Genomic DNA, 22,245 nt, shown 5'->3' with positions numbered 1-22,245 from the left:
ACAACCCTAATCCCAGCCCACCCAGTTTTACTGCTTTTAAACACCACCTCTGGTAAAATCTCTGTTTAATTGTGGCTCCTGCCCACCTACTTCCCATCACCCATGTCCTGTGCATGTGAACAACTCCATGGAGGGTGCCTTATTCCTCATGCTGCCATGCTAAGTGCAGATAACCCATACAATCATCATATCTAAGCCCTGGTCTACACTAGGAGTTGAGGTCGAATTTAGCATGTTAAATTGATTTTAAGAGCCCTTTAAATTGAAAAAAAAAAGGCTTAGTCGTGTGGAGGGTGCAGGCTTAAATAGATTTCCTTACTCCACCCCCGACAAGGGGATTAGCGCTGAAATTTGCCTTGCCAGGTCAAATTTGAGGTACTGGGGATGCAATTAGATGGCATTGGCCTCCGGGTACTATCCCAGAGTGCTCCATTGTGACCGCCCTGGACAGCACTCTCAACTCAGATGCACTAGCCAGGTAAACAAGAAAAGGCCCGTGAACTTTTGAATTTCAATTTCCTGTTTGGCCAACGTGGCAAGCGGCAGATGACCATGCAGAGCTCATCAGCAGAGGTGACCATGATGGAGTCCCAGAATCGCAAAAGAGCTCCAGCATGGACTGAACGGGAGGTACGGGATCTGATCGCTGTATGGGGAGAGGAATCCGTGCTATCAGAACTCCGTTCCAGTTTTCGAAATGCCAAAACCTTTGTCAAAATCTCCCAGGGCATGAAGGACAGAGGCGATAACAGGGACCCGAAGCAGTGCCGCGTGAAACTTAAGGAGCTGAGGCAAGCCTACCAGAAAACCAGAGAGGCGAATGGCCGCTCCAGGTCAGAGCCCCAAACATGCCGCTTCTATGATGAGCTGCATGCCATTTTAGGGGGTTCAGCCACCACTACCCCAGCCGTGTTGTTTGACTCCTTCAATGGAGATGGAGGCAACATGGAAGCAGGTTTTGGAGACGAAGAAGACAGCAAGCAAGCAGAGAAACCGGTTTTCCCGACAGCCAGGAACTGTTTCTCACTCTGGACCTGGAGCCAGTACCCCCCAAACCCACCCAAGGCTGTTTCCTGGACCCAGCAGGTGGAGAAGGGACCTCCGGTGAGTGTACCTTTTAAAATACTATACATGGTTTAAAAGCAAGCATGTGAAAGGATTACTTTGCCCTGGCATTCGCGGCTCTCCTGGATGTACTCCCAAAGCCTTTGCAAAAGGTTTCTGGGGAGGGCAGCCTTATTGCATCCTCCATGGTAGGACACTTTACCACTCCAGGCCAGTAACACGTACTCGGGAATCATTGTACAACAAAGCATTGCAGTGTATGTTTGCTGGCGTTCAAACAACATCTGTTCTTTATCTCTCTGTGTTATTCTCAGGAGAGTGAGATATCATTCATGGTCACCTGGTTGAAATAGGGTGCTTTTCTTCAGGGGACATTCAGAGGTGCCCATTCCTGCTGAGCTGTTTGCCTGTGGCTGAACAGAAATGTTCCTCACGGTTAGCCATGGGGAGGGGGGAGGGGCTAGCCACGTGTTGGGGGGGGGGAGGCAAAATGCGACCTTGGAACAAAAGCACATGTGCTGTGTATGTAATGTTAACAGAAAGTTTTAACGTGAAAGAGTGTACCCATTGTTTTATAAAACGTGTCTTTTTTTAAATACCACTGTCCCTTTTTTTCCTCCGCCAGCTGCATGTGTTTCAAGGATCACAGGATCTTCTCGTTCCCAGAGGCTAGTGAAGATTAGGTGAAAAAAACACACTCACAATTAAATGCTCTCTGAGCTCATGCTGTCCTCCCACACTGACAGAGCACAGATGAATGCATGGAGGCAGATAATGTCAGAGTGCAGGAAAGTACAAAATGACCGGGGGGAGAGGTGGCGGGCTGAAGCTGAAAGGTGGTGGCAGTGTGATGAGGAGGCATGATTCAATGCCGAGGCTGCTGGAGGATCAAACTAATATGCTCCAGCATATGGTTGAGCTGCAGGAAAGGCAGCTGGAGCACAGACTGCTGGTACAGCCCCTGTGGAACCAACCGCCCTCCCCCCCAAGTTCCATAGCCTCCTCACCCAGACGCCCAAGAACACAGTGGGGGGCCTCCGGGCACCCAGCCACTCCACCCCAGAGGATTGCCCAAACAACAGAAGGCTGGCATTCAGTAAGTTTTAAACTTTTAAACTTTTAAAGTGGGTTGTGTGGCCTTGTCCTTCCCTCCTCCACCACCCCTCCCAGGCTACCTTGGCAGTTATCCCCCTATTTGTGTGATGAATTAATAAATGCATGAATGTGAAGCAACAATGACTTTATTGCCTCTGCAAGCGGTGATCGAAGGGAGGAGGGGAGGGTGGTTAGCTTACAGGGAAGTAGAGTTAACCAAGGGGGGGGGTTTCATCAAGGAGAAAGAAACAGAACTTTCACACCATAGCCTGGCCAGTCATGAAACTGGTTTTCAAAGCTTCTCTGATGTGCACTGCACCCTCCTGTGCTCTTCTAACCACCCTGGTGTCTGGCTGTGCATAACCAGAAGCCAGGCAATTTGCCTCAAGCTCCCACCCCGCCATAAACGTCTCCCCGTTACTCACAGATATTGTGGAGCACACAAGCAGTAATAAAAATCGGAATATTGGTTTCGCTGAGGTCTAACCGAGTCAGTAAACTGCGCCAGCGCACTTCTAAACATCCAAAAACACATTCTACCACCATTCTGCACTTGCTCAGCCTGTAGTTGAACAGCTCCTGACTACTGTCTAGGCTGCCTGTGTACGGCTTCATGAGCCAGGGCATTAAGGGGTAGGCTGGGTCCCCAAGGATAACTATAGGCATTTCAACATCCCCAATGGTTATTTTCTGGTCTGGGAATAAAGTCCCTTCCTGCAGCTTTTGAAACAGACCAGAGTTCCTGAAGATGTGAGCGTCATGTACCTTTCCCAGCCATCCCACACTGATGTTGGTGAAACGTCCCTTGTGATCCACCAGTGCTTGCAGCACTATTGAAAAGTACCCCTTGCGGTTTATGTACTCGCCGGCTTGGTGCTCTGATGCCATGATAGGGATATGGATTCCATCTATGGCCCCACCACAGTTAGGGAATCCCATTGCAGCAAAGCCATCCAATATGAGCTGCAAATTTCCCAGGGTCACTACCTTTGATATCATCAGATCTTTGATTGTGTTGGCTACTTGCATCACAGCAGCCCCCACACTAGATTTGCCCAGTCCAAATTGATTCCGGACTGACCGGTAGCTGTCTGGCGTTGCACGCTTCCACAGGGCTATTGCCATTCGCTTCTCAACTGTGAGCGCTGTTCTCATTTTGGTATTCATGCGCTTCAGGGCAGGGGAAAGCAAGTCACAAAGATCCATGAAAGTGCCCTTATGCATGCCAAAGTTTCGCAGCCACTGGAAACCATCCCAGACCTGCAACACTGTGTGGTTCCACCAGTCTGTGCTTGTTTCCCGAGCCCAGAATTGGTGTTCCACAGCATGAACCTGCCCCATTAGCACCATGATAGCCACATTGCCAGGGCCCGTGCTTTGAGAGAAGTCTGTGTCCATGTCCTCATCGCTCTCATCCCCACGCTGACATCGCCTACTTGCCTGGTTTCGCTTTGCCAGGTTCTGGTGTTGCATATACTGCTGGATAATGCAATTGGTGTTTAATGTGCTCCTAATTGTCAAAGTGATCTGAGCAGGCTCCATGCTTGTCATGGTATGGCGTCTGTACAGAAAAAAGGCGCGGAACGATTGTCTGCTGTTGCTCTGACAGAGGGAGGGGCAACTGACAACATGGCATACAGGGAATTAAAATCAACAAAGGGGGTGGCTTTATATCAAGGAGAAACAAAAACAACTGTCATACAGAATGGACCCCTCAAGGATTGAACTCAAAACCCTGGGTTTAGCAGGCCAATGCTCAACCTACTAAGCTATTCCTCTCTCTGGTATTTCAGAGAGGACTGAATCTCCATTAAAGTTTTCAAGGTGCCCCGACAGATCTCACCAAAATGATTGTCGGCCATTGATTTCACAGAGGGAGGGAGGGCCAGATGACATGTACCCAGAACCACCCGCGACAATGTTTTTTGCCCCATCAGGCATTGGGATCTCAACCCAGAATTCCAATGGGCAGCGGAGACTGCGGGAACTGTGGGATAGCTACCCACAGTGCAACACTCCGGAAGTCGATACTAGCCTCAGTACTGTGGAAGTACTCGGCTGAGTTAATGCACTTAGAGCATTTTGTGAGGGGACATACACAATTGACTATATAAAAATGATGTCTAAAAAAACGACTTCTATAAATTTGACCTAATTTCGTAGTGTAGACCTCACATCTAAGCCTCTTTTTATCCATAGTTGCTTTCCATTGTAATCACAGCTCCCCTTAGTCTTCAAATCTTTTCCCTCTAAGATTCTTCTCTGCATAGCTTAATTTTATGAGGGTATTTTATGAGGGGTATTGTTTTTATAGAGCTTTATACAACATTTATTTTATTATTAAATTAGTACACTGTTTCTTAAGTTTCTTCAGCAGGCAAATGCTTTATATATAAATTATTAGCCTCAGTTTTCCATTATTTTGGTGTAATTTCTATTTTACTTTATCTATTTCTATATTTTGTTTTACTTCCATGTTTCCTCTCTTGCCTTTGGTGCATTTTTCACTCTTCTTTCTTCCCTTCTTTCCTGCTTCATTGATTCATCTATTTTATCTCTACTTCTTTTCTGCTCTCCCAATTTCTGCCCCGCTCCCATCCCATATCCCAGTTCATGTAAGGATCATATTAGCTCACAAATGACTTATCAGCTTTAAACCTCTCATCAGGAAGATCTAGTAATGACTTCTGATGCAATAGCATTTCATAGGATGGAATCAATGTTTCAAGACCTTTTTTATGAGATTTTTCATTGTGGATCTTCAAGCTGAGTGTGGTCCTCAGCAGTGTATTTGAAGCCTACAGTTGGAAATCATGAATCTGTATATATATGCTACTGTCTACAGATTGTCCTGTGACCAGATGTCCTTGTGACAAAATGGCTATGGTGAAAGCTCTGCAGTGCAAGGTCCATTACAAGGTAGTATGGCCCACATTTCAAAAAAGGAGGTCTGAACCCACAATCTCGGCCATTTTCTCAAAAGAGCTCAGATCCTAATTAGACACCAAGATTAGCAGTGGAAATTTTCTGCAACTCAGCACGGAATTTCTTTGAAGCATCACAATGGGAGCTGCTGTGGGCCAAGCTGTTTTGAAAATCTGGTCCCATAACTTTTTCACTGTAGTTCCCTATCCCTGATCCTAGTAGATCTTTGCTTTTGTTCTCTTCTGTTAGCCAGCTGTCATTTCAAATGTTGAAGTTCTTGAAAAATGGTATGAGAACCTCTAATCCCATTAGCAAGATGTTCAGCTCCATCAAGGATGCAAAAACCAAGGTGAAGAAACCATGCTCTTTTGTAAGGGTCAGGAAACAGGGGTCCTACTGAAAATGATAAAGAAAATAAGATACAAAAAAACGTTTCCATGTAATATGCAGCTGCTAGAAAAAATACTCCTCTGAAAAATAGAAAAGGAGGCTGTAAGTGCTGCTTGATCCATACAGGAACCACAACAGAAAATAAAATCCAAGGGAGAAAGCACACACGAGAATATCACTTATGTGCATAATATACTTTAGCTAGGATTTATTGAAACCACATCCCCAGGGGTAAAATCCCAGATAACTGTCTAGCCATGGGAGCTTCTTTTGTTTTGAAATGTGTAAGGTTCCTGTATTCAGGACATTTGGTTTCAGTAACTCCTAGATGGAGCATGTATGGCTCATGAGCGATCTACTTTTTTGTTTTTTACTATCTGTATTATGTTCAACAGTGTCACAGGCATTAAAAATAAAACAGACAAGAATCTAGAATTGTGTCCATGCTTCCAGACCAGAAATCAGAGTTCAAAGTCTCCAACACCCCCTCTACCCTAAAGCAGTTGCAATCAATTGCTTGTTTGGTAATCTGCATAGCAGAGCATCTACATTTTCATTTTCTATGCATACTGTACATTCTTTCCATCAAAACTATTTCCCTTATTGTTCTACTCTTAGCCAGATTTACAAGAGGGTTCTGTTAAATACACAATTAACCAAGCTCCTCTTATTCAATTGAAAAGAAAATGTGAGACCTTTGCATTATGCACACACAGCTGCCCATATTGCTCCAGATCATGATCCTTGGCATGCAGTACTCCTGCTGGAATTGTACTCTCATCATCCAAAAAGTAGCGGTTGGTCTGTGTCTTCCAGAAATCTGTTTGCTCATTCTCAGAAGGACATAGAAGAAAATGTAAGACGACAAAGCAAGGCTAATACATAGTGGTCACTTATACAGGTTGTGCCAAGATGGTAAAAAAAATTGATTCTGTACTTAGTGTGCTCAATTATCTTAAACTGGCCTTCATGTGTGATTCATAATGAGATCTAATGTCACTATACTTCTGGCATTGACTTAAAATTTGCAATCTGATTTAAAGAAAGAATTCCCAATTTATGCTTGGACTAGCAAAAAATGGACGGTTTATGGGGTTTTTTTAGGTAGAGATGTGCCAGGGTGCTACTCTTTAGATTCTCTGAAATGATAAATTACTTCCTTCCCCAATAACATTCACCTTTCCTCAGTTCTCCATAAATTGAAAATGACACTGAACAGTTCATTCCTTCCCATGCCCTACCTTGAAAATTTACAACAGTTGATGTAAAAACTGGGACAATGCGCAAAAAAAAAAAAAAAAAACCACTGTGCATGTATGAGGGAGAGAGAAATGCTAATTGTAGGTGCTGACTATACTTCTAGAACTCCAGATTAGCACATTTTAACATGAATACACTAAAGAGGTGGTTTATACCTTCATGAATTAAATGGGAAGAGACTGCACTTTTTGGCCTTTCTAAAGAAGATGGAGAGGCGGAATGGGTAGGCATCAGGAATGAAGAGATGTGGAAAAACATAACTCTGTACAGATTTTTTTCCTCTATGCCAGAAAAATCTAGTGTGATCCATATAGCTGCTGAGTGTTTTATTACAAAATAGGGGACCTTTAATTGCCAGTGTTTCAAATCAAAGCAGTTCTGTTTATTGTTACTTTGTTTTTTCCTCTGAGTCTCAAAACGTTCTGGGACAAATTCTACCCTCAGTTGTAACCCATTGAATTCAGACCATGGAAGAATGTGATCCAGAGTTTCATGAATCATTTTAGGAAACTGTCAAAGTGCTAATGTTCTTTGAAAAGCATGAAATATTTAGGTATGCAGTTCAGGATTCTGAATTTCAGCTGACTAGCAGTGGCAGACTATCAAACCTCTGAAATTTATAATTCAACTGGTTAATTGAAGAGGGGTAGGGGAGTCTGCCCTTGAGTTTCAAAAGAGACAGAGGCATCATCCAGACATGAGTGACTAATGGATGATCTTGTACTAGTAACCAAATGCATCTGTAAGAGCAAAAGCAAATTCAGTAGCACTATCACAAGTGGATGACAGACACATACAGATGTTATTTGTATAAAGAGAGGAGAATGGGCAAGATTGGCCGTGTACTGGGGTCAAGCCAGGAGAAATCCTCCCACTTTCAGGGAGAGTATAATTTTTATCCCACTCTACAAAAGGAGCAACCAAAGGGGTGCCGTTTGGCAGTGGCAGGAGGGTCCGGGGGCAGCTCTCCACCCTTGATTTTTGGTAACCATAGCATCTGCACACACTGACCTATTAATTCATTTGCTCTAGCTCTCTTTCAGTGTAGGATTGTTTCCTATTGCACTTTTACTAGCATGTTATCCAGTCTGGTTTCAACATCCCAGATGCTGGAGCTTCTGCCCCTCCCCTGGGGGGGATTACTCCACTGGCTAATAGCTCTCACAGTCAGGAAACTTCCATTTCTTAATTTCCTCCCACTGCTCTTAGCTATGTCTCCCGGCACTATGCTATTCTAAATAATTCCTCTACCTCCTTGGTGTTTGTATGTTTTAAATCCATGTAAGGCTGTCCCTTCATCAAACTACTCCCATGTCATTTTAAAACTTTTTTCTCTGAATTAAATCCCTTCATTCCCCTTATACAGTTTGCTAAATTCCTGAATTGCTGTTTGCTAAATTCCCTCTGGGTCATATATCTTTTAGGTATTGGAGGGTGCTCAGAACAAATCCTGTTTCAGGTGCAGTCCCACCAAGCTGTATAGAGAGGGACTGTTAGCTCCCTACTTTGTGACAGGATGCCTCTGTACACAGCCCAAATTTGCATTAGCTTGTTTTGATGCCATACTCTGTAGTGTACAAGAGTAAATAGTTTGTGACTGCTGCAGTGGTACTCACTGTGTTCTATGTTTGAGAAGCCAGCAGAAAACAGAGCAGCAATAGGTAGCAAGGCCTTCCATGTTTGTAAACATGATTATTTGGGACCCAACTGTGTAGTTTCTTCATTCGGTTATTGTTGTGTAAAGAACAAAAGGCACAATATTCCATTGGAAACGCCTATCTAATTTTCTGCCCACTCTCACCCTCTTTTCAGAATTAGTCTCCCAGAATTCTCCTTTTCATTTAACTTTCCCCAGATTATATTAGCTTACATTTTTTCAAATCAAAAGCTTATTTTTCTGCCAGTGATTCTAAACTGTCTAGGCCTTTTTGTAGTATTTCTGTAACCTCACCTCTGTTCATAGCTCCTCTCAAGTAATTTAGCACCATTTACAAATGTGGATACCATACTGTTTACTCAATCTCCTAGATCATTAATGAGGATACTAAGCAAATCCAGGCCTAATACATGTCTCTGATTACCCCATTAAGATATGTCCTCCCAGCTTTGTACTTTGCTATGAGGTATAAGAAGACAGTAGAAATGTCAGCAGAGATGACAACTATCCAGTACCAGAATGGAGTAATTTGCTGAAGGAAGAATGCTGACTGCGGGGGAAGGGACAAAGAATACAGAACTTGAAAAGAAAAGTATGTGCCATTTGGTGCAGTCTTGTGTATTTCAAAGACAAAAGTTTGCTCTCCAGAAGTCTATTCACTGGCTAGAGACAAAAGTTATCCCTAGCAGAGATGTATTTTACTTTTAGCAATATCAGAGAAAAGAATGAACTGCACTAGAGGCAGGAGAATACATTGTGATGGAGCAATCCAGCACCAGGGTAGAAGAGCCCAAAGAGTGGGCTACACAAGAGCTAATAGAAAAAGAATTCTCATTTCATTAAAATCCTTCACTGAAACTAATACCTAGCTCTAAGGTAAATTTAAACAGAGAAACCAACAACAGAGCGCACACCACAATGCTGGTTTCTTCCTTCCACCAATCCTTATGTTATAAAATAGAGAGACCTGGCCGCTATTGCCTCTAGGAAGCATTTTCCCTATTCTGAAGTTTCCCTAGAGCCAGGTGAAACCATTAGCACTTGCAAGCTGAGGCCATTTTAGAGCCTAGGAGAGGGCTTGTGAGTGCTGATATTTATACCTTTGTATGGCACCACATGATGGTAGGAATGCAGCACTGCAACTTCCCATTGGGGAATGAGAAACTGCCAGATATTAGTCTGTTGTTGATTTGCTTAACCTGATTGTCTGTGAACTGGATTCTCCATTTGGGGCTGGGGGACTGTTTATTTCTACCTGATCAGGGAAAGCTAGGGTGAAACACTGTTCCTAATAGATCAAACAAAAAAGAAAAGCACTTACAGACAAAATGGGTAGGACTGAATATGTTGGTGAGGGGGAAGAAAACATATCGTAAGGTGGTAGGGGCTGATTGGATGAAACAAAAGGGAGGTGGAGCCAAGGAACTATAAAGCTGATCTCTTGGGCTTGTTAGCTCAGGTTACACTAGAGTGCAGAGCAGAAGGTTGCTGTTAGTTGAAAGGGTGACTGGTTCAGTGGTTAGGGTACTAGCCTTAGATGTGGGACACCTGTGTATGAGTTCCTGCTTTGCTACAGGCTTTCTGGGTGACCTTGGGCAAGTCACTTAGTCTTTCTGTAAAATGAGAGCATTTTAGGGGTTTTGAGGCTAAATACATATAGGGCTACTGAGGTGCTCAGTTACTATTGGAAAAAGGGACCATACAAGCAACATAAATAAAGACATGCTTCTTTAGAAGGGCTGACCCTCTACAAGCCTGCACTTGATAAGTAAAAACTAATCTATCTTTATGCAGGCTTGAATTAAAATATCCTATTTTGAGGCATATAAGGAATTTCTTCTACTTTTCTTCTCTCACTGATTTTAAACAAGTCTACAACCCATAATTCTAGGCTACAGCTGTAATGACATATGTGCACATACAACTTACTGTAATTTTAACCCTGGAGTTACCAGCTTTGATAGTCTGCTGGAAGTGCCTGGTATTCTAATAGCAATGCCTCTTAAATGTTACACTATTTTTCTATGATTCAGCACATAAGAAACCAGCTGATATTCATGAGCCACTAGCCTGATTTGATTTTCGTTTTATCAGAACGAACCAAGAATGTTAGTGGCACCTCTTTCCTTAAAGTAAGCCTGAGATAGTACACCATTTTCTCACTGTCAGTGTGAATCCTCTCATAGGGCACAAGGGGACTGGATGGTACTCAGAGGTATCATTTACACTTCGCTGCACCAGCACAGGTGATTCTGATGCAGAATATTTATAAAACACTATGAAGCCGGAGATCAAAAAGGAACGTTCCTTCCCCCTGAAAGTATAGACACATGGAATCACTGGCAATTCACTGGCTGGAAGTGAAAAATGTTAACTGAGGACTATAAAAAAACAGTAGATATGACAATATCTGGAATATCCATAAATAGGTATAAAAGGACAGATTATTTTAACTTTTAAAGCATCTTTTTAGTAAGAATTTGGAAATATTAAAAATATAAGAATATTGTATATACATAAGAGGGGAATGGTCTAGTGGGTAAAGCCCTGGAGGGAGATTCAGGATACCTGGATTCTCTAACTTCTGTGTGACTCTGGAGAAGTTACTTCAGCTCTCTTTTCTGCCTCAAACCCTTTGTCTATTTAGATTATAAACTCTTCAAGGCAAGGACTGTCAATTGCTATAATAAAGGGATATACAGCTTGCTCCACCCTTGAAAGTTGATTGAGTTAAGCTTAGATAGAGACTTATTCCAGCTCTTCAAGACTCACTTTAGCCTGGGAGCTCAGTTTAGGCTGAGGCCTGTGCCAGCTGTGAAATATTTACTCCAGCCTTTGACCTTGCTTTAGGCAGAGACCTGCTGTAGACTTATATGATTTACAGTGTTCTGAAGGCTGCCAAATTCAGATGCCAGCATCCCACCAAGCTCAACACATTCCAGAGGCCAGACACTCTAGTGAGAAAGCGCTACTGCTGATCCTGGAGAGTTCAAGTCCAAAACAGACAAGCACCCAACGTAATGTAACTGGGATATCAGGTGACAGGAGATCTCTCAGTTGGCTGGGTCCCAGACCATTCATGGTTTTGTAGATTATTAGCATCATGTGAGCTTTGAGCACTGGTGTTATGTGCCTAATAACTACTCACCTAGTTCAAAAGGTGTCCAGCTGCATTCTTGGTCAGGCTTCTAGGTAGTCTCCAATGGTTATCCTAAATAGAGTACAGTACAGTGATCTAGCTCAGAGGCGAAAAAGGTTTGGCTGAGCATTTCAGTTCTCTAGTAAGGTTGCACATTTTTGTTCCACCATAGATAGAGAGCCAGTAGAGACCACTGCTGCTACTTTAAAATTCATTTTAGCAAACATTAGAAAAACACTCTGCCCATTTGTCTGCCAGCATCCATCCATTTTACATCATTTGGTTTACTTTCATCCAGGTCCTGATCTCAATCAAACACTCGGAAAGAAATGAGACTGTCTCGTTTCCACAGAACACAGTTTCTACACAAAGACTGTGTAACCTTGGTATGTTGATGGCACTGCAGCCTGAACTCTCCTGTGGACTCCTCACTGACTTTACATCTCAGGATTTACTTTACTCAGAATGCTGTTCTGGCCTAGTGGATACAGCACTGGACTGACTCAAGTGACCTGTATTCTATTGCTGGGTCTGCCACTGGCCTGCTCGGTGACCTGGCGCAAGTCACTTCACTATTCTGTGCCTCAGTTTCCCCATCTGTAAAATGCAAATAATGATACTGAACTTTTGTAAATTGCTTTGAGATCTACTAGTGAAGAGCTAGGTATTTATTATTTATTATTAGTAAAATAACTATAGCACATAGGTGTGGAAGCTATTATGAAAAGAGTATGGTTATGGATTGTTTTAATTGCATTATAGTAAGACATACTTCGGAAATGCATCACCAACACATTGAAGCAATGTGGGGAATTTGAGAGCGAAGTAACTGAAAATGATGCCCTTTAACCAAATTACAATATTTTGCAAGCCAGTTTTTTAGTCAGTGAATTGGGGAAAAGGAAACAGGAATTAACTTGTTTGAAAATCCAGCTATCTTTTAGCAGTAACAAATCTTTCTGTGGCCGCAGTCCAGACAACTAGGAAAATTTCTGGTGCAGTTTCATAACTTTAACAAAATTGAAAATCTTTTGGGCTTTGAATTTTGATAAATCGAAGGCATAAGTATGTCTTCAGAATCCATTCAGTTTAAAGATATGCCAATGATGCGTATATTGTATATACTGTAAATAGAAATGTAAATATGCACATATTGTAAATAGAAAGCCAAGGCACATGAGATAAGCTAAGGCAAGGATAATTAAAATCACTTTCTCTGTGATTTTTGGGAGACCTTGGCTGCACCTACCAAAAGCAGATTGCTAATACAGTCTATAAATATCACCCTTGTAGAGTAAGTGACTCCAGACTTCTCCAGCCTCAATTGTTTCTTTATGGTGGTACATATTTTTTTTCCAAGACAAAATGCTGTAAGAGTTTTGTACAAAGAAACATTTTGTTAAAGCCTCTCAGTGTTTAAAGATGTGCCCTGTGTGCAGCAGAGATGAACAACCACCCTCATGGGGTGCTGAAAATCAGAATTAACAGGACACTAGCATGAAACAGGAGCAATATCACAGTGTACATGTGCAAACACACACCCAGGGATGCGGACATCTTGCACCCATTACTATTCCTTTGATACAGCCATAATCTAGTTAAAATGGAAATGTATTAAGAAAGTCAAACAATTAATTGATCCAAGAAAGGTTGTTTCATGCATTGTGTAAATCAAAGCTAAAAATTCATTTAAGGGACACTGCTGTATTGTAGACTAAACACAGTTTGGCATGAGTATGAGGCTTGGTGTGGGTGTTAAAGTTGTTCTGCACTACACATGGTCAGTAATCCTCAGCAGAAATGTTAACTCAATTTGTCAGTATTATCTTTATGTCAACAGTAATGCTTAAATATTTACAATAGGCATAGTACTCTGAGGGTTAGTAACGCAAGATAAATTGGAAAAATGCTAACAAAATGGATGGTACGAATACAAGCCTTTGGCACTTTGTACTTTTCAATTTTATATACAAGAGGGTTTGCCTGAAAGTTGGATTTTATTAGGTTTTGTTTTGTTTACTGCCCAAAGGTTTTGCTAAAATAAAGCAGAGTTTCATATAATTATTGGAACAATGAAAACATAAGGACTGTATTCACAAGAGAGGCAGAGACCATTACATAGATGCTCTGGGTCAAATTCAGTCCTGGCATAAGTGGGTGCAAATACTATTGACCTCAGTGGAAACTACACCTGCTTACTCTCAGACTAAATTTGGCCTTCTGACTTTCAAGGGGTTATAAAACATGTGATACACCGTTCTTTTTATAACCTCTTATATACAGATTATTCCCCAAAAGTCTTTGCTGAGTTAAATAATTGCAAATTTCAAGACAAGCCGAGAGAGAGAGAAATAAAGCGGTATAGGCAAGGGAGATGTTTTCAGATGAAAGTCAATGAGTTAAATTATAAAGTCTTCCCCAAGCACTTTTCCGCCTCATTCTCCCTTTTCAGTGCTATCTGCACAGCTTCTTATAATGCACCCATCACTGTGGAATCTGAGCACCTTGTGTTTGCCTCCACCATCCATAATCTTTGCATCCTTTTTTACCTTGAACTTTACTTCTCCTCTCATATCTCCTCTGATTGTAGATCTGCCTTTCACCACCCCAGGTGCTCACTGCCTCTACTCCACCTCTGCTCAAATCCCCATCAAGGTGTTTATCTCCTCCCATCTTCACTGTTGCAAAGAGCTTCCCAATGTTCTCCCCAAGTCCTTGATCTCCAGATTTCAACATGTTCAGAATGCCACTGCCTGGCTGTGACATACTGACAAAGAAGCATAACCATGTCTGTCCCATCGTCAAACTCCTCCAATAACTCCCCATGTGCTACAATGAACTTTTCAGCATTGGACTCTTCGTTTTCAGACTGCTCTATTCGCTTGCTCTGCCCTACATCATGACAACATTCTATCTTAATTTCTCCCAACCCCCTGGTCCCATCACTTTCTACTACTGGCTTTTTATCAGTCATGCCATGCAATCTTGCCACTGCTCATGCAAAAATCTTATTCTGTGCAGCTCCTACCAGCTTGAACAGCCTATCTATATCTCTCTACCTCACTGACTCCTTTTTTTTCAACTCACATATGAAAACATCTCACTTCTTTATTGTTTGTATTCCTTAATTTCTCTCCCTGTCTCATTATTTACTATTACTTTGAACTCTAAAGTTTTTTTTAATTTAGTTTTGGTGGCATGAAGGATGCTATATATAATAAAGTTGTATTCATAAAGTTTTATGGGATCAGGGGATATGTGACTAGGTATCACAAAACACTGCACCACACAAACTAAATCATAACCAATCATAACCAGAAGGTCAGTCTTGATACACAGATGATACCATTCTGTACCAGCATAGTGAGCATAAGTATCATGTTTCTTATAAATATGGTTGTCTCCATTCCACATTTTCCTCTGTTCTGATTGGCTGCCACTGTCACTGATGTGAGCATTGCCTGGGAAATTGAACAATAGTTCAGAAAGCAGGCCCTAGAAGACAAAAAACTCACTTCAACTTCAAAACACAAAATGGCCAGTGAAAAATGCACCTCTTCATCAAGGAAGATTTAAGCCACTTTTATTTTAATAAAAATACAAACTTGTAATAGACAAAAATTAAAAATTGTGAGCAACGTATGTGTAAAATACAGCCTCCCAAACAAGCCACTATTTAGAACAGTATAACTACTCTTACCCCCACCCCTATTATTGTTCATCAGAAAGGAATAAAGCAGGAACACACATGCTCAGAACAGGAGTTCCCCACTAGTCAGTGCTCCAAGTTTGTTAAACTTAAACAGGGGGAGGACCACAAGTACATACCCAGAGCCCTATCCTGCAAGTTGCTGAGCACTCCCGATTATATACTGAGCATCCTGAACTCCCAGTGAAATTGATGGGAGTTGTGTGGGCACCTAGAAATTCACAGGATTGAGCCCCAAATGAATAACCACTTCATACTGAACATCTGTATGTAGGGCCCTACCAAATTCACTGCCATGAAAAACGCGACATGGACCATGAAATCTGGTCTCCAACTGTGAAATCTGGTCTTATGTGCTTTTTACCCTGTACTATACAGATTTCACGGGGGAGACCAGTGTTTCTCAAACTGGGGGTGCTGATCCAAAAATGAGTTGCAGGGGAGGGGGAGTTGCAAGGTTATTTTAGGGGTGGGGGTATTGCCGCCCTTATTTTGGCACTGCCTTCAGAGTTGGGTGGTCGGAGAGCAGTGGCTGTTGGCCGGGCTCCCAGCTCTGAAGGCGTACTTGTGGCAACTTAGAGACTAACCAATTTATTAGAGCATAAGCTTTCGTGAGCTACAGCTCAGCGCCCTGCCAGCAGCATCACAGAAGTAATGATGGCAATACCTCACCATGCCACCTTTACTTCTGCGCTGCTGCTGGCAGCGGCGCTGCCTTCAGAGCTGAGGTCCCAGCTACCAGTCCCCGCTCTCTGGTCACCCAGCTCTGAAGGCAGCGCCGCTGCCGGCAGGAGTAAGGGTAGCAGTACCACTATTCCCTTACGATAACCTTGAGACCCTCCCCCACATAACTCCTTTTGAGGTCAGGACCCCTACAATTACAACACCATGAAATTTCAGATTTAAATATTGGAAATCATGACATTTACAATTTTTAAAATCCAATAACCATGAAACTGACCAAAGTGGACCATGAATTTGGTAGATCCCTATCTATATTTACATATGCTGAGAAGAGTCAGGTTTTATACTCCCTGAGACCCGCCCTATGCTAGAATAGAGTTCAAGAGACCGAGGGGAAACCACAGAAGAAAACACTGTAAGATTTTTATTCGACTAAACTACCACGCAGGAGTATTTATATTATCAGCTTTCAAGACCGCAAATTGCTGTTTTCACACACACCCCAGAATAATTTCTGCAAAAATCAGGGAAACAAACTATTAGGTTTCAATGTAATATATGTTTACATCCCTAAAGATTCACATACTTTTCAATAGATCTGATCACAGCATGAAAAAGTTAAATACGATCCACCACTTTGCTGCACCTCTCCCCACACACACACACGTCATATGTAGAATGTTCGCTGTTCTTTAATTAGGGGAAACCAGCTGGGATTTGAAAATTTCTTTGAAGGAAGCACAAGAAATGTTTAGAAAATGTATGAAATCCCATCTTGTCTTTGAGCTGTCACTCAGGCTTTGAGTCTTTTGCCCCATATTCTATTAGCCATTCTTATTCTGGACCTGTGATATCTGATTCCCGTTTCTGTAATTTCCATCTTTTGTTCACAAGTCTTTTCTCTTTACAATAACACCATTCAGATAAGGTATGTCTTTGAGTTGTCAGCTACTTCTTCTTCTTCTTTTTTTTTTTTTCCTTGTAAAGGTACCATTAGTGCTTCAGGACTCTGATAGAAATGTACAAAGTGCAGGGCCCTTTGCTGAAATACTTTAGCTCACTTTTCAGAGTTTCCTCAGAGAGCATTAGCAGGGAGTTTTTATAGTTTACCTTGAAAATGATGGAAACCACTCTTGGTTAAACAAAAGGAATGAAGGGAGCGCAGCACAAGATATATTTATAGTACGTATCTTGTGGGTTGTGGTGCCCTGGCACTGTAGGGAAAATGTAAGAGGATTATACTTAGATAAGGCACCTTGCAAATATAACACATGCATGTTGTGACACATTGCCTGTATAACCCTCATTCAGTTCAAAATGGTATGCTTTAAAGGTTTATAAAGTAAAAATATCGGAGTAATGACCTTGAACTGCATGGCAAAAAAGATATGCTTCCACAGCATATCTTTATTAACCTCCTCCGAGCAGGCACTGTCTTTTCGTTATGTTTGTACAGTGCCTACCTGAATGGCACTGAGGTCTCTAGACAAATAATAAATCACATGGGAGTTCTGAATAATTTCCACTGGGCAATATAACAACATTAGTACTCTGGAGTCCTTTGATAGAAATAGATGCAGCAAGGTACAGCATGAGTTAAGACGCAAGGCTTTGCTACTCACTTGCTGTGTAACTTTTGAGCAGGTTACTTAATCTACATCTTAGAGACTAACCAATTTATTAGAGCATAAGCTTTCGTGAGCTACAGCTCACTTCTTCAGATGCATGATATGCATCTGAAGAAGTGAGCTGTAGCTCACGAAAGCTTATGCTCTAATAAATTGGTTAGTCTCTAAGGTGCCACAAGTCCTCCTTTTCTTTTTGCGAATACAGACTAACACGGCTGTTACTCTGAAATTAATCTACATCATTTTTTCCCATCTGTAAAATGAGGATACAGCTGTCTGCCTGCCTCAGATGCATGTTCTGAGACTTACTTCATGATTGTAAAGCATTTTGAAATTCTTGGTTGAAAAGTGTTGTATACCTATACTTGAGATGTAAATATGTTATGCAACTGAACAATAATGAAATTATGATGCACATGAGGTTTGAAATACTTAATTTGATAAAATTTACAGCAGCACAAAACCAATGGCATTAGCGACTTGAAAATAATATTATTAATAGCTATAACATGTAATTTCAGACAATTCCCAGTTTAAGAAAATATTTCTAATAGCCATAAATACAGCCACTCAGCAACTGTTTAGCACTTACACAAGGGTTTAGGACAAGAAGTGAAAAAATGATTTCCAACCGTAGCTGCATGAAGAATTCATATAAACAAAATGGTGCAAATTTTAAATTATATTTGTAAAATGTGCCTCCAGGGCACTCTCTCCTCATCACAGCCTTTCTTTAAAAAGTCAATTCTGGGGGAGGGTTCATATTTTTCATTTACAAAGAAATAAAATAAGGAAGGTAATACCTGTTTCTATGAGTAAGTTTTTTATTAAATGTCCTGAAGCACCAAAAGTTCTTTCAGAAAAAATATTAAGGACGATATTTTTCAGACATTGGCTTCTTCAGAATCCCAGGCACAGGTAATTACTGGCAAAAGTTAATTCTCACAGTTTAGGCTACTTACTGTAGACAGCTAAGTCCCTATATGTGTATGGAATCAGAGACTTCAAACAAAACTACCTAAATTCCACACATGAATAATTATGGGTGCAAAATTACACATGTAGGCCCCCATTCAGCAAAGCATTTATATGTGTACTTAAATTCCTCTGAATTCAATCAATGAGAATTAATTAACATTAAATATGTGCTTAAGTGCTTTGTCAAACTGGGGGCATGATCATTTGTGCTACCAAGTATGGAAGCTTAGTTAAGTCTGGGTTGAAAATTTTGGCTCTAAACCTATTTTTTGCCAACAATTAACACAAATAAGTACACAATGGAACAGTGAGGAATTATGTCCTTCAGCTTCCTTGAGCCATTCATCTTGGCCCTCTTCAGTATTACTGATCTCAGCAGTCAGAACTACCAAGATACAAAACAGATGACTTATATTTGCTAGTCATGGCACCTACGCCCTGGCAAACTCTTTTGGCAGTTGTTGTCTGTAGCTTTAGCTTTAGCTAAGGATGTGTCACATTTAGGCTATATGATCTGTCTTTGCTGCTTTGCTCTCCTAAAAGCTTTCTCCAATCTCTGAGCTTCTACACATTTTTAACCTTCGTGAATTAGGTCCCATATAACTCCCTCATGAAGTCATGGTACAGGCTTTTTTATGATTACAGAAGTGGGAAAGTGTGCTTTCTTCACACCCACATATGTTCTGCTTGGAAATATAAAGACTGGTCCTCCTGCATTGAGTGTCCCAATACAGTATGTTGCTCGTCTGTGTATGAAGACGCTGTGTTTTCAGTGATCTAGAAACTTTGAGATATGAGATCATATGTGCAAGTACAATCTCTTGCTTTCTCTTTCAAATCATGCCTTTACTAGTAACTCGTGTGTGAAGTTTTTCATACAGAAAAGGACTGATGTATTTATGATTACTAAGTTTCAGCATTTCTATGGCAGTGGCTGCTGCCATGTTTTGGGTCTGTCAGCAGTCTGTGTGGATGATGTGACATCAAGTTTGCCACAAAGCTGAGGATCTATAGAACCATGGTTAGACCAACTATTATGCAGAAGTGAAATGTGGGCACTGAGGAAGGCTGAAGAACACCAGATTGAAATTTTCAATTTTCATCATTTTTTTCCACTGCTCCATATTAAATGGCATGACAAGATTAGAAAAGGATATTCAACGCCAAAACCAGCAACCACTTCTGTCAGCACTGGTTTGGTTTTGGCAGCTTTCTTGGTATGGACATATTAGGATGGAAGATCAATGAATTCTAAAGTGTGATTACCAAGGAATGCGGCTACACAGCCAGCGATCACGTGGCACCAAAAGTTTAGGTGCTGTGATAAAATTGCCAGCGATGGTCATAAACTAAATAACCAGCCGGATCACGTTGAGGTATTTCCAGTGGCATTTCAGCATTTTCAAAAACTAAAATAGGAGTATTCAATGTGGCAGTGATAACAACTCTGTTATATGGAGCAGAAACATGGCCATTAAAAACAGCTGAAGAGAGGAAACTAAACAGTTTTCAGTGTCAAAAGTTATGGCATATTCTTAGCATCCATTGGTTTGATTTTGTCACAAACAAGGAGATACTTAGACAATCTCGCCAAGTTGCAGTCTTGCACCAATTGAGAACAAGATGACTGCAATGGTGGGGTCATGTCCAGTATGCAGAAGAAGTCACCCTTTTACAAAAGGTTTATAGGGCTGCAGATGAAAGAAGTAGAGCATGAGTCTGACAGTGAATGGGGAAGATGTAATTAAGAAATCTAAATCTTCCCATACTCACTCTTGCCAAAGGAAGAAGATTTACAAGGAACTATTTAAGACGGAAGTCCATTCTATGCCCCCCCACCATAGCTATATTTTCGCCATGTGAATCTGTTGCTGCTGCTACCACCTTAAGGACCTCGCCAAAGATAAATCCAGATCGCACTTGATAAGCAGGGAGACCATGTCCCTTTAGGATTTGCCATGATGATGAAGCTCCAGCACTTCAAAGGTTCTCCTGAATCTCTAGCTTTATCAAATTTTTTGTTTTAATTTAATACGAGACTAGGGGTCTCATTTAAACCCATAAAAGTAAGGGCAATAGAGAGTCACATTTTAAAATGCTGGCTCCTGAGCTGCACCCACAACATTTTTATACAACTTTTGTTTTTCATACCAAATAGCTCACTCAGTGATCAGGTTTCCACAAGCACACCCATCTGCATATGCAAAAGAAGAATTTGTGCACACACAGATTTTTGTGGTTTCAACTTTGGCTCCAGTCTTTAACAACTTGATCTCCAGTATAATCATATATTCAAAGGCAGGAATGAAAGTCCTCCTTCACTACTCTACTTGATATAGGCAGTGCAGGACAAATGAAGAGCTAAATTTTAGTGGTGACTTTTGGGCACAGTAAAGTTGGGTAGCTTTTCAACTTTTATTCTGACTGTGATGCCATTTTGAGCTTTGTCTAGTATGACAATTCCATATGCAAATATGCATGCAAATGCTTAAAGTTGTTAAAAACCAAATTGTCATCTTATGGGATAGAGGTTTGAGGGTCCCCAGGGAAGAAAGGGTATGTGGCCATCCCAAAGATATCCAGGGCCCGCTCCAATCCCCCTTGACATTGCTATTTTGGCTCCTTTCTGCCAGGCAGCATGGTTCCTGCGGGATCTGTGTTAACACTGGCCAGTTACCATGAACCTATGCAAATAAAAACTCTGAAGAGGTGCAGATGTGGAGGCTGAATTTATATTGCTTTGATCAGCATTGACTTAGGTGCAGAAACCCACATGCTTCTGCTGCAGATGACCATGAGATTTCTCCTCCTGTCACCTTCAGCCCTTTTTCTTCCTCCCACCCCAAAAAACAGGGCTCCAATAAAATGGTTTCCACAGGGTCAAAAGTCTCTCTATCTGTGCGCTTCATCCAGATCCACTCAGTCTCTGCCACTCATGGAGCATCAATAAGCAAAAACTACACGAACAACTTGTAATAAATGCCATGTGAGAAGAAATTAAAATTCTTTTTTCACAAAGAAAGTCATGGTCTAGTGGTCTGAGCATAGGGCTGTGAAACAGGGACTCGTGAGTTTTAGTTAAGCTCTAATAATGACTCTCTGTGGCTATGAGGAATTCACTTAAGGCCACCATTTTCAAACTTGGATGCCTAAAAGCCTCTAAATCTGTATTAGGAGATTATAGCATGGCAGATCTGGCCTTTTAAGACCAATTTCTGGTCCAGCACTGCCCAGTTACTGGTTTCAGCTCAGAACAGGAAAATGGTGGGATTTGTATTTCCCAGTGTTGATGGGAGCTGCAGACAAAGCATGATGAGAAGGGTTCAAACTGTATAGAAGCTGTTCCCTTTCCTCAAAAGGAGACCCAAGGATGGAGCAGAACTGTGGACAGTATCTCCAAGGAGGACTATGGAAGAAGCCTGTAAGGTAGCAGTTAAGTGATGTGAGCCAGCGTGAAGAACTCTGAGCTTAGTGAAAAGTGGCCGTGAGTGTGAAAATATAGTTTCAGAGTAACAGCCGTGTTAGTCTGTATTCGCAAAAAGAAAAGGAGTACTTGTGGCACCTTAGAGACTAACCAATTTATTAGAGCATAAGCTTTCGTGAGCTACAGCTCACTTCATCAGATGCATATCGTGGAAACTGCAGCAGACTTTATATATACAGAGAGAATATGAACCAATACCTCCTCCCACCCCACTGTCCTGCTGGTAATAGC

The sequence above is a fragment of the Lepidochelys kempii genome, chromosome 5 (assembly GCF_965140285.1).
Source record: "Lepidochelys kempii isolate rLepKem1 chromosome 5, rLepKem1.hap1, whole genome shotgun sequence".
In the NCBI taxonomy this organism is placed as follows: Eukaryota; Metazoa; Chordata; order Testudines; family Cheloniidae; genus Lepidochelys; species Lepidochelys kempii.
The sequence above is the reverse complement of the archived record's forward strand: the minus strand, read 5'-3'. Positions refer to the sequence as shown.